Here is an 11480-nt window from a genome sequence, read left to right as displayed (position 1 = left end):
AGGAGGGAAGGGGGGAGGGGAGGGAGGGAGGGAGAGAGAGGGGGGAGGGGGAGGCAGGAGAGGAGAGGAGGAGCCAATACTTCTTCCCCACTCTTCCTCCCTGGTAGTTTCTTGAGGTGAAGAATGGGGTGGGGAGCAAGCTTTGAGACAAGCTTCCTCAGCCCTGTCTCAGCAGAGCCGGCACCCTCAGACCAGCCTTGGGAAACCCTTGCCAAGCTGGCAGCAGACATCTCAGCCCAGAATCACACTTTCACCCACCAGCTGTGCCAAGAGTGAATGTGGGTCTTGGAAACAGAGTAAAAATAGCACATGGGACACAGTGAGATGCTTCCAAACAAGTCTGAGGGACAAATAAAATGTCTTTATGGGGGAAAGGCTCGCTTCCACCATCCAGGTCATCTAGGAAATGCAACAGCTTCTCTAGTGGCTCATACCTGAGCTGTGGGAGATACACACACACACACACACACACACACACACACACACACACACACCACCACCACCACCACCACCACCACCCTGCTGCTGCCCCACCCACGGAGGCCTTGTTGCTCAGATAGGGGAAGCCTTTGTTTCCCTGGGAGACTTACTGTTGTGGAAAGCAAACTGCTATTTCTTGGTCTGAGGTACAGGAAGTGGCCCCACCCAGAAAGCCAAAGGAACCACCACCTTCAGCCAACCTGGGAAGGAGCAAGGCACCGGGCTTTGTTTGCTTATTTGTGTGTGTGCGCGCGCGCATGCGCATGTGTGCGCACGCACAGCACATGCTTCTGCCATGCAGTGCATGTGGCAGACAGAGGACAACTTTCAGTAGGTTCTCTCTTTCCACTCCCTGTGTTCTGGGAATTGAACTCGGGTCCTCAGGCTTGGTGGCAAGCTCCTTTATGCACTGAGCCATCTTGCTGGCCCACAACGTTAGTTAGTTTTGTCAACTGAACATACTACACCCGTGAGGGTTCCCAACAATGAGTTTTTAGCTCTCCCAAGCCTCAAACCATGTGATACCAACAAACAGCTGAATGTTCAATTACTCAGGATTTTCCTGTGGAAGCTTACGTAGATGGAAGCTTGAGTTTGTGTTGTTTATTGAAATATTTTATAGTTAGGGAGAGGACACAGAAGGAAGGAAGCTTGACCATTTAGATGGACTGAGAAAGGTCAACACCTCCCAAATTTCCAGGACAAAAATCGTTTAGGGTTGAGCTGGCTAACACCTCTGATGCCAGTACTCATGCAACTGAGGCAGGAGGATTGCTTTGGGTTAAAGATCAGCAGAGCCTACATAGTTAGGACCAGGCCAGCCTAAGCTAGAGTCTCAAAAAACAAAATCTGTAGAAAGGGCTAAATATTGAGGTTAGCTCTCTAGTAGAATGTTTTCCTGGCTGGTGCAGGTTCTTGTTACAATCCTCAGAACCCCGCCCTCCCCCAAACAATAAGGAAACCCAGGGGGCTAGACAGATGGCTTACAGGTTAAGAGGACCTGTAGCTCTTGCAGAGGATCCATCCAGGTTTGATTCCCAGCACCCACATGATGGCTCCTAACCTAATGAAACTCCAGTTCCTGAGGATTTGATGCCTGGTTCTGACCTCGTGGGCACCAAGCATGCACATGTTACACACAAGTATGTGGGCAAAACACACCACATAAAATTAATAAATCAAAAATGTATAAAAGAAAAACCAAACTTTATTGGCTACTCTCATATAACCAAACAAACCGATTGAGTCCATGAAATCAGCCATTGTGAACTAGCACATTCTGAGGAAGCTACATCAAATGCGTGTTGCTCATTAGGACAGAAATCAAGCCAGGTGGTGGTGGCAGCACACGTCTTCAATCCCAGCATTCGGGAGGCAGAGGCAGGTGGATCTCTGTGAGTCTGAGGTCAATAGACCAGCCTGATCTACATATTGAGTTCTAGGACAGCCATGGCTACACAGAGAAACCATGTCTTGAAAAACAAAAACAAAACAAGACAGAAACCGAAATACAAAACTTGGGGACATTTTGTTAATGATACAAACAACCCTTTGGCTTCACCTTTCAGGGAACTCTCCAACACTATCATGTGTAATCAATAGTCACCTACCCAATCCCTGCTTGCTCCCTTCAACTTGGTGTATCAATGTCTGCATGATTTATCTTGCCCATACTGGCCAGCCAGTGAGCCCCAGGGATTCACCTGGCTCCTTTATGCAGGTTTTGGGGGTCAAGGCTCACACTCTACTATGACCCAGCGCCCTCTTCCCTGGTACTGTCTTGCTGCAGGGTGTCCTGTAGCCAAGGCCCCTTTCAACTTCTGATCCTCCTGCTCTACCTTGTAAAGGCTGTACTGCTGAACTTCAACCCCAGGTTCAACACCAAGAACGGTAGCCTCTGTGTCTTGTTTTTGCTTTATCTGGTCAGTAGTGCCCAGGATCAAACCAAGAAGAGCCTTACACCTGCTAGAAGGTTCCTATACCATTCACTCATTGACAACGCCAGCCCCTCCCCTAAGCATTTCAGGTGAGCTATTTACTGACAGGTGAAAACATATGGCTTATTCTTTTCTTTCTATCCTTCTTTTTTTTTTTTATTTTTGGAGGCGGGGATGAATTCCGCAATCTTCTGGATTCTAGGCAATCGCTCTGCCGCTGAGCTACATCCTTAGTCGCCATAAGATTAATTCTTAACCAGGTCATTCAGCTGATTTCCCTAAAATTTCCCTTTTATTTGGCCTGAATGACACAGGAAGTTTGCTAGTAATTTGGGTAAGTTTTCCAAGAAGGTTCCTTGGAAGACCAGAAGAGGGCACAGAGCTTCTGGCGTGTGAAAGCTTTCTGATTCCTACAAGATCTCCACACAGAATCTCCCCAGTTTGTCTCCCTCACCCACTGCATGCTTCCCAGGGCCGTCAGGGAGTTTGAAACTAGAGCCAGTGAGTTCAGATCCTCTCACCTCCAACCACAAAGAACTGCCTCCAAGTGTTCATTCAGCCTCTGTGAAATGGGCAGATTCCTTTTCTCTTGGTGTACCCCACTAATATAAAAGATGTGAATGTACACAGGAACACTGGAGATACTTAGAAAGATAAGAACCTACCAGGAGATGTATCGAAGTTGGTAGAAAGCTTGGCTAGCATGCACGAAGTCCTGGGTTTGATGCTCAGTAGCCCGTAAACTGTGTATGGTGGCACATCCCAGATTGAAGAGGTAGAAACAGGAAGATCATCCTAGGCTACAAAGTGTATCAGACGGCTTTTCTCACTCAGGACATGAATTCAACCCACCAACTTGAAGGACAGGGCTTAGTCTATCTACACTGCAGCTGTCTGTCAATGAGAAAAGAGTCTCCAGAGCCAACCCAAGGCAGAGATGAGAGCTCTGAACTGTGCTAACCAGCTAGACGGTGGGTGAGGCCTGGAGAATAAAGGCAGACCCTCCACCGGCTTGGATCCAGGATGTAGCTGAAGATCAGGCCTGGGTTTTGTCTTGTTTTGTTTTTTTTCCTCTTGACTATTAAAACGCCTCCCAACCTCTTCGTGTCCTAGAATCCTAGATGATGTCATGAAGCTGGAAATTAGCATTCTGTTCCAAATATACTGGAGCACATTTGCTTTAGGGGTTGAAATGATGGTTTTTAATAAGCTGGCTCCAGGCACCTGTCACCAGTAATGGAAATTTTTGCCTGGGAAGATAGATCGATTCTTGTTAACAAGACCATGAGGTAATAAATTTTCTAAGACTCAACTGAGCATCCAAAGCAGGACTCAGGAGAACAAATTCCATCTTCAGGCACTAACCCTTCAATCCCTGGTCCCTGGCAACCCTGACCACTGATCTCAGTCAGGCAGCCCATCTCACTGCACTCGACTTTTGGGGGGAGTTTGGGGTAATTTACAAGGCATCCATAGCTGTGACTGTGCCTGGGACTGGGTCAGTGGAAGACTAAGAATCTTAGCTGAGTATCTTGATGCCAGAAAATCCAGGGGATGATGAGGTCATTAAATAAGACTTTAAACCCATCACAGTAACCCAAGTCAGTGCAATCAGATCCTCTGGTCTGTGCACACTTCCGTCTCCTAAATCTGACAGCTGTGGAAGATCAAGTGGTGTATAGATAGATGGTCTGACTCTTGGAACATCACCTAGCTATTGAGGTTAAATTTAGCTACTGTATAATATAGACTTTCTCTAGCAAATGAGCAGATTTAGGTGCCAAAAGTCATGTTCAAGAGTAGTCACAGGGCCAGTGAGGTGAGGGCAGGCACATACACACATCAAAAATGTAAGCACAGGCAAAACAAATCAATGTCAGCAGAAATCGGAATTACTGTTACCTCTGGAATATTATACTGGAAAGGGGCAAGGCTGCATGATTAGGGGTCAGGAAATGTTCTGGATTTTGTACTGAACTGTGATTATGTGGGTAAATATTCATAAGTAAATATCTGTGAAGCCACACACTTCAAATTATTGTGCATTAGCATCATGCCTCAGAAAAAGGAGGGGGCTTTTAAAAATTAAAGACACCCAATGTGTGTGTGTGTTTGCACACGTGCATATGCATGTGTGGGCTAGGGATATATAGTGGTATTGGGGGTTGAACCTAGAGCCTCATGTATGCATGCTAGGCAAGCACTATACTAAGTGAGTTACTATACCACTGGCTCTGTTGATGTATCTTTTTTTTCAACATTGAAAGTAATTTCTGATATCCTTTCTCATAAAATTTAAAAACCCAACTTTGTTTTGACCCTTAATGAAAATGGAGTAAGATGATGACTCTAAATTATTAGCCCTGGAAGGAATATGAGAAGTGACTTTAACAGCCACTTACCTGTGCCAAATAGGAAGTGGCCTTCTTCTCCTCAGCATTACAAGAATTAAGCCTGCATTCTGTCCATCACAAGGCATCTCTAACCACACGACCAGTGCCAACAAAGCAGACTCAGGCTTCAAGCTCTGCTCCACTCCCCTGGCTCTGGGTATCATCATCCCTGGAATACATAAAACACACTCGAAATGAGCCTGCAGCATCCCTCCCCATTTGCTGAGATGTGAACCAAGGGTCTTGGGCATGCTAAGGCACAGTCTTCCACTGAGCTAAACCTCCAGGCTGAACCTAGGGGTCAGGGTTAGTAGCTCTGTGGTATGTTTATTGGTACATGTGGATAAAACCACCTTTATTTTACACGGCAATGTGACACCAGTCTGCTGTCTGTAAATACTACAATTTCTCTTCCATTCCGCCCTGCTCCACTCACGAGGGAGCTCAAAGCCACAAGAGTGCAACTCTAATAGGAAAAGTCTAGCTGGGAATGGGAGGCTCACATTTGCAGGCCCAGAACTCAGGAGGCTGAAGCAAGGGAACCAGAATTTGAGGTTCAACTGCATGAAACCCTGTATTTCATCAAAGGGGGAGGGGGCCTCTCCAATTGTGAGTGTTAGCGCTGGTGTGGGAGGGGGGAAACCCCTGCTCACTCTCTCTTTCCCGTCCTCTGCCTCCCCCTCCCTCTCTCTTTTCTCCGGTCTACACTAAGGGACAAATATTTACTTACAGTAAATATTTTGATCTCTATGAAGCAAGGATAACACCCTAGCAGGGGGTGAACCATCTAGCTTGAACTGACCTCCACCCCATTATTCACTTCCTCCACCTACTTCCGGCATTGCCCTCTTCCGAGGTAAACAGACCCAAGCTTTGGGGGGCGGAGGGCGGGGGCGGCTAGAAGAGGTTTTAAAACGCGAGAAGCAAAAAGCAAAAATTCTTGATGCTCTGCTTAATGAATTTTTGCCTCCAGGATACATAACCGCCACTATTATCAAACAAAACATGGGGTGTCTTCTTGGAGTGCTTCAGAAAATCCCGAGAAATTATTTGTTTTGTTTTTGAGCTGGGGATCGAACCCAGGGACTTGTGCTTGCTAGGCAAGTGCTCTATTACTGAGCTAAATCCCCAACCCAGAAATTGTAACCTAGTAACTTCAAAGCATTCTGTTCCAGTGGGATTCAACCCTCATCAACCCACCAGACATACTGAGGGGACAATTACTTCTTATGGATTACTTTTAAAACCCACGTGGGGACTGGCTAACATAGAAAGTCACAGGCCAGCTAGGGCTACACTGTGGACAGGTCTCAAAGAGAAAAAAAAAAAAGTAAATGTGGAAACAATCCAAGTGCCTAACAATTAAATACTGGATTTTTTTTTTTTTTTTTTTTTTTTGAGGATAAAAGCCAGGGTTTTGAGCATGCTAGGTGAGCACTCTGTCTGAGTTACATACCCAGTAAAGAAATGGTTTTTGATGGCACATCTAAAGGATTAAATATTGCAAAATTGTTAAAGCCAGGATTTTGGAAACACTGGGAAATGTTAATTTAAGATTAAGTTTAAAGAGCAAAATACCAAAAGTCACACAAAATTCGATTTTGAAATACACGTGTACACAGAAAAAGGAGCAGCAAAACCAGGGCTAAGCTTTGGAAACTTCCGTGGTAGTTTATGGGACGGCGGCTTATGGGACAGGTTTTAGTTTCTTTGTAGTATTTAATACGTTTCAAAGTCTTGACTGTTGGGATGAGCTGCTCTGTCCATCAGCAGGAGGAAGAAGCTGTTTTTGAGTACAGGAGCCACCTAAACGAACAGCACTGGTGAAATGGATTCCTTAAAGCCTGACAATTCCTTTCAACAATTTTATGCAATTTGTAAGTACTACTTAGAAACTGCAACAACCTGGGAAGCTCATTATGGCCTGGGAAATGCAAGTTTTCAAACAAGCTTGGATGAAGATCCCTGCGCGTCAGAGCATAGGAAAGGGAGACCAAAAACTAGCTATTAACAGTGGCTGCAGATTGTAGACCGTGGGCACGGAGAGAAGGAAGTTTCTGTCGCCGTTTTCTATTTGTGTGGTGGTGGCGGGTGTGATCTGGAGTACAACTTTAGTTTTGTTTTGGTTTGGTTTTTCACTTTTACTTTTTTTAAAAATGACCAAGAACGTTGTGGAAATTTACTCTACTGTGTAGTCTGCATCTTCCGGGGAAGCAGTTAGGATGTGGTTCCCTTTGCCTCTAAATCGGTTTCAGCAGAAATGATGGTGCCCAACACTGTAAACGCCTAACCTTGATGATGAACGCCTGGTACCGAACAAACACAAAACCAGCCAAGTGCCCAATTTAAGACATGTTTTTGCATGTTCTTTTCCCAATTAGACTAATTTGTCCCGTATCGAATTATGTCTCCTCCATAGCGCTGGCCTGGGCTGGGGGATGAGACCGGAACAATAAATTAAAATGGAAAAGCTTTCTCCAAAGCCCCCCCCAACACGTCACAATTCGGAGCCCCCATCCCCCGGACTGGAACCAGTGGCCTGATTTCGTCGAAAGATAAATTACGAAAAGTGAACTTGACCCGAGTCCCCTCACCCCCACGCCCCAAACTCCCAAGGTCAAGACAAAGGGAGAGGGGCTGGCTGAATTCTTTCCCGGCCTGGAGAGCCAAGGTTGCGGGGGAGAGCATTAAAATAACCAGCCCTTTGTCCCAAGCACATCTTATGGCAGGTAACTGGGAGAGAAAGCATCAACACAACGTTATCCGGATAATTCCCTCGGGCCACTAACCATTTGCCAGTGAGGACTTGCGCCCTAAATGGAAGGGCCGGAAGTTTTGCATCTGTTGACGGGTTCTGGCGTCTCCTTGGTGGTCCTCGGGGTGGAGGTGGGGGGGTCCTGGAAGAGACTCCTGGGCACGGACCCCATCCCAGCTACATCAGGCCTGCAGGCCAGCCGGGCTCTCCCCGCCCGCAGCTCGCCCGGGGCCGCCTTCTACCCCGCTTTCCACAGTAAACACCCCTCGTCCTACCGCAGACGCCCGCTCGCCTTGGGGTTCCAGGATCAGGAATTCCTAAAACGAAATGTAACACAGCAGAACAAAGCTTCCACAGCTACTACCAAAGGCCGCTTGCCAGTCCCCGGACTCCGCTCTCAGCAGGTCTGTGGGCAAGACGCGCTTTTCCCGGGTCCCCGGGCTGCAGCGGCCGAGGTTCCCCCGCGGGAGGAGGGAGACTCCTGGTTGCCCGAGCTTCCGCATCCCGGTCCCGGGTCGAAGATCGAGCACCCGCGGGGTTCGGCTGTCGCTCTGCGGGCTGCGGGGACCCACGCGGCGGGGACTGGGAGGGCAAGGACCGCGCAGCAGGGTGACACACCTCTGATTGCGCGCTGGCTGGAGCTGCTAATCCTTTGTTATTTATGCACGAGTTTAATCTTGATCGCGGGAAAGATGCTGGGGGGAGGAGGGTGCTGACTGCCTAACCCAAGGTAAACTACCGGGAACAGACAGCGTTCCAGAACGAAAACGTTAGTTACGCGGAGCCTACCGCACCGGTCTCGTTTGCCCTAGGGCCTCAACGGTTAGGTGTTTACACTCAGACCCCGTACGTTTTCGCGGACGACAAGGGTTCCTTTAATAAAGCCACTGATGGTTTAGTGGGAGAGGCCAGGCGTTCTAGGTCCTTCCAGAGTCCCATCCTCTCCTTTCCCCTCCACCCTTTCGGCTTTCTCGTCCCGCTGCCGAAGGGCTAAAGGAATGTTTACAGCTTGGCTCAAGTTCAATGACAAAACCCTGCTTGGAGGGGGAGGGGGAGCGAACTTAAACCATTGCACCAGACAAAGGCTGGGCGCAGGTCTCTGGCAGGGAGCGCTGGGTGGTGGGGATGCGGAGGCACATTGGCTGGACTCGCCTAGGGTCAGTGAACTGAGAGCCCTGGGATGGGTCCAAACTCCGCTAAGCCGTGTCTCCAGCCTTAGGATTGCTACGCAAATGCCTGCCTGAGTGGGGTGGGGATGGTCAAAGTCTGTCTGGGCCAGAGGGTATCTATTCAGTGTCAGGCTTTGCCCTGGCATCTAGGCCCCTGTGAGAATCCCACCCCTGACCTCTGTCCAGAGAGGGAGGTTTACACTGGTTCCCTGCTAGGACCTGCAGTTTTCCTGCCTCTTCTGAAGTTTTCCTCACTTATTTCCTACAGCTTTCGATATTCCGAGCACCCTTCCAGGTCCTTCTGGAACAGGGCCTTTCCTGGAAAACCTCTCCAGATGCCGGTGTGTGTGTGTGTGTGTGTGTGTGTGTGTGTGTGTGTGTGTGTCTCCGTTCTGTTTTCTATTTGTCCTGACTGTAATAATTTGCAAAGATGTCCCTCTACCTCCCAGTGTAGAGAACATAGACTGTAGTCCTCAGGCCTGGGGGATGCCAGCCCAAGAGCTGGCCGCGAAGCTAGGCAAGGCTGGGTGAAAGGCTTTTTATCTTTCCCAGGAGTCTTTTCCCGACTTCCACCTCTAGTGGGAGCAATGCATGCACTAGGGACTTGAAATGAAAACTTGGTTGAACTAAATTGCCGAATGTGTTTAATCTCGTGCTCACACTTAGACAAATCCGCCCAGTTTCCTAGTGAGGCAGGGTCTCGGGTGTTTGGAATGCACCTACCCTCTGTGACCTGGAATGAGGGTGCCAGGAGGAAGCAAGTGTTTGTCACAGTCTAGGGAGAAGTTGGTTGGGGGTAGGAAAGAACCTGGGCTTCCTCTTCGGTCAGTTGGTAAACACCGGGAGCTTAGAAGTTAAAAGATGCCCCCACCCAGATCCTGCCATTGAGACACAAAATAACACACAAGGTTGTCTCAGTTTCTTTATTTTACAAAGTGTCACTCAGTAGGGAGGTTCAAGGTGAAGGTGCAATAGCTCGGGGGAACAATAGAGAAGTAGCCAGGTGGGGTTTTTCTTGTTTTGTTTTGTTTTGTTTTGAGGGGGGGTATTAGCAAGTCTTCAGGTGCCTGCAAATGAACTTGCCCACCCAAACTTTAAGCTAGCAGCAGGAGGTCTGAGGAGGTCACATGCCCCATGATGCTCCAATACAGCTAGGACTCGGCACTTGAAAACTGCCCAGGGTGATGGCACCCCTGGCAGTTAGTTGCTCCTCAGAGGCTACCACAGGAATGTCTGAGAGCATTTCAGAGGGGAGGGGAGCCAGAGGCCCAGGAGATAGATGCAACACTCCCCTCTCGCTTTTTGCTAACCCTGAGTCAGTTAGTAAAATCATTAGCCTTGTTAACTTTTGTCTAGTTTTCAATACAGGCATAAAATGTTTTAAATACAAGTGACAACATCAACAATATTAATTTTTTTCCTTGCCAAGATTCCATAGTCAAAGACAACCATAAAGCCACATGCCTGGGATACTGTCACCAGCTAGCCTCTCCGGAGCCCAGACCAAGAACGTCCCCGCATACTTCGAAGCATTTTCTTAGTGACTTTCAGCCCAAATGACCATCCCTCTCTCCAAAAGCAAGAAGTCACTGACAGGTTGCCTCTGAGAGAAATTTTGGGGCCTTCCTCCTTATTGCAGAAATCTCAGATGTCCCCAAATTCTTGAGCAACATTCTTGCAGAACTTCTAGAGACAGGTCCCAGGTCGATACATAGGAAATGCACTCAGCCCATGAGTTAGTTTACCTTATTAAAGAGAAACTCTTGGAAGTAGAAAAAAAGGGGGGGGACTGAATAACGCACTTGACCACTCTGCAAAGGTGGTGATGGACATCCAGTTGCTCCTAGGCCCTGAATTCGGCAGACATCTCCCTGAAGATTTCAGCTTCCCAGCGATTTGCACTCCTTAAGGTTTGGAGAGGAACCCGAGCTACCTCTGTTGCCCCGGGTGATCTGCTCCTTGCTGAGTCTGGGGCGAGGTTAAATCAGTGGCGCTCCATCTCTTAGCTTCAAGCCCAGAGAGAAGTTTGGAGAATCTACTCCGTATGCTTCCTCAGGTCTGTGGCCATTTTGGGCAGCGGCTTCCAGCAGGTCTCTGGTGACTCTGCCGACAACGTGCCACCACCAGCCCCAACTTGGCCTCCTTCTCCCTCGAGACCAGAGAAGTGCGTTTCCTCCTCTTTCTCCTCTCGCCTTCCCTGCTCTCCCCATAAAGCATTTAGTAGAGTGGGGGTGGAGGGAGCGGAGACCACCAGCCTGGATCCTCAAGTTCAATGGCAATGACCCTCCCCACAGACAGCGCAGGCAGTTGCTCCCTTCCTCTTCCCATAATTCTGGGGGCTTACTGCATTCTTTTGCGGCTCCTCCTGTTTCGGAGGCAATTTAGGGGAGCCTAGGGGTAATGATAACATTCTTTCTTTCACATCTCCCACCACTCGGTGCCCTCCCCCCCCCCCCCCAGCCCCCATAACTGTTAGCCGAGAAAGGAAGACAGGCTGGCATCTGTTCCCCATTGGATGTTTTAAATCTCTCTGCAAGCCCTGGCCAGAGCCCGGAGTTGGGGGGCAGGGTGCCCCGCTCTGGGGCAGGAGAGGTGGGCGGCTCCTGGCCTTTCTCTTCTCCTGCCTAGAGACAGTTCAGGTGGGTGAACATATGGTATAAATGTCTTTCAAAAAACGGGTGAAATCTCCTCCCTCCGTCCCCTGCACCGCAGCCGCCTGGGCGCTTTATGACAAATTTACGGTAAC

Source organism: Onychomys torridus, chromosome 8 (genome assembly GCF_903995425.1).
Source record: "Onychomys torridus chromosome 8, mOncTor1.1, whole genome shotgun sequence".
In the NCBI taxonomy this organism is placed as follows: domain Eukaryota; kingdom Metazoa; phylum Chordata; class Mammalia; order Rodentia; family Cricetidae; genus Onychomys; species Onychomys torridus.
The sequence above is the reverse complement of the archived record's forward strand: the minus strand, read 5'-3'. Positions refer to the sequence as shown.